This window comes from Cornus florida, unplaced genomic scaffold (assembly GCF_030987335.1).
Source record: "Cornus florida cultivar Cherokee Brave unplaced genomic scaffold, ASM3098733v1 CherokeeBrave_3.0.0_Hap2_Chr11, whole genome shotgun sequence".
Lineage (NCBI taxonomy): Eukaryota > Viridiplantae > Streptophyta > Magnoliopsida > Cornales > Cornaceae > Cornus > Cornus florida.
In genome coordinates, this window is record NW_026775581.1 from 114,819,337 (window position 1) to 114,822,127 (window position 2,791).

Sequence of the window (2,791 nt, forward strand, 5' to 3'; positions counted from 1 at the left end):
TTTATATGGTATCAATCTTAGCACTTCCTTATTAATTAATTCCTATTTGTTTATTTTTTTTCGGTTCTTCCTTAATGATCGAAACACAAATTAATTTAAGCAGTTCATCTGTAAATAACAAACAACAAGGATCAACTAACGATCGTCTTTAGGTTCATCACTTGGCTAGTCCAACAAATTTATTGGCTAGGCTCTCTTCAGGTAGTATCAATTTTAATGCTCATCTGGCAGGTATTGCGCTTACAGTTCCCTCCAATTCAATATAGATTATTGATACAGGAGCGACTAATCGCATGTGTTCCACTTTATCGTTATTTTCTTCTTATAAATCATGTCCAACTTCGTCGTTTGTTCAACTTCTGGATGTGTCGAATGCCCCTGCATATTGAAACTGTACATCTTTCTTTTACTATTAAACTTGAAAATGTTTTTTTTATCCCATCATTCAAGTTTAACCTTTTATAACAAAAAAGTATACTACAAAATTTATTTACAAAATTCAGTCTATGATAAATTTATTTTGTTAGGCTGTTCAGTCAAAATTTATTTACAAAGTTTGCAAATTATCGTTATCTAATTTAGCTTAAATTATTGATATATTTTTATTTTTAATACTCCCATTCCAAAATAATTGTCCCTTTTTAAAATTTAACTTTTTAAGAGAATATTTTTTATTATATTAATAATGAATAAATTATCAAATTTATCTCTAATGAGTTTACATTGATGTGATAATTTATTTTATATAGATTCATTGTAAATATGATTTAGTATATGGAACGTAAATATTGTAATTTCGAAAAAATAAATGGCTTCAAACTAAACTTACGATTTTGCTCTTGGACAGGCGATGTGGGACTTGTGCACCCGTAACTCGTCAGTGTGACAGTGTCTCTCGCGCACCCGCTCACAGGGTCATCACAATCTACCCCCCTTGGAGGCCTGACGTCTCCGTCGGCACACTTTCGGCTGGGTCAAGCTCTGATACCATTTGTAATGACCCACTCCACCACATGATATGATATTATCCATTTTGAGTCTGAGTCCACACAGTTTTGTTTTTGAGCTTCACCCCAAAAGGTCTTATACCAATTGGAGATGACACACTTACATATAAGCACTTCACCTTTCCCTCTTCCAGGCAATGTTGGACTTGTACACCCGTAACTCGCCAGTGTGATAGTCTATCAGTGTTTCTCGCACCCGCCACGGCACACCCGCCCACAGAATCATCACAATCCATCCCATTGGAGGCCCGACAGAGACCGAGTGTCAGATTGATTATGAGTCTATGAGTCTGTCAAAGCCATGGTATGAAATGGTATGGTATATGATTTGTCAAATTGTACAACAGTTCAAAATAGTGGTCTCCGCATCATCATCATCCCAAGTTGTCAATACCAATCCAAACAATAAAGGAGACAAACTCCCATCCACCATCTCTCCTAACTCCTTAATTTCTTTACCTTCCATCCACTCATTTTACTATTACTACATATATAGTTCTCATAGAGTAAATCATATATTAAATACATGAATATACAGTATATATATATATACATATATAGAGCGCGTAAAGTTGTGATTGTGCGTAAACTAATTGTGAAGATCAACGAAGGGGAGAGAGAGAACAAGCAGCAGCATGAGCAACAAGGAGAACAAGGAAGACAGAATGGGTGTGGCAGTTCACAGGCAAGTGAGAAAGATAAAGGAAGAGTCTTCCCTGAATATTCTGTTACTAATATACATGGACTGCTCGCCCCACCATATTCACAACACACCACTACTTTGGCGCTGCACCACCGCCCGCCACCACTCCAGGTCGAGATTTGCAGTCGGCAATCCAAGATGATGGTAGATTGTTCAAAAGCGTTTCTTCTGTTATACTCCTATATATGGGATTAAAACAAGGATAATAATCCCGTAACACATGCAGGTTACAGGTTCCTCCACCTTTTGTTATACTACTTTCTGTGTAAATACTACAACAGTAAATGTCGATATAATAAAGTCCTACCTCTCACATGTATTAAGCATGTACACATGTAGAACAATACAGATAAATATATATATATATATATATATATATATACATGTATATAGTAACATATACATGAGACTGCTAATTCCCTACAAGGGATGCACAGCAAAACGACTTGTTAAATCACAAAACTAATGCAATATCTGACCTGACCTCTTCGTTGGTACCGAACAGCAGCAGAACACCATATTTGTCTCCATCCATGAGGGACAAGATGGATTTAGTGGCTGCCTGATAAAAATGACATATTAAACAGGATCTATGTCCATGCCACCTGCAAGGATATCAACTTCGTCTTTGCATTATCATTCAATTACAGTAACGCTAATTAATATTGTAGATTCAATTAAAAGAGAACAATGCAATAGAATCTTTGATATGCATCAACCCAGGATTAGGAAATTGAGGAGGTGGGGTAGGTAGATCTCAGAGTTTTAAAAACTGAAACAAGAAAAATATTCAAGGAGAAAAAATACGAACACAATGCAGGCCGAAGCAATTGAGAGGGAGAGAAACATGCTTCCCCACATTGAACATGCCACTGATCATTTACATTAACCACTGATTTTCCCATTCCTATTTATTACATCAATAATGAAACGAATTCACCAACTCAAAAAAATATGACATAATCAACTCAACATAAAAATGTATTACAACAAATTTAGCTTTTGAATCAAAGAAAATGTAAATAATGATATCCAGTCAACTGGTAAATGTATACCATAATCTGAACAATAAAGAGACGTG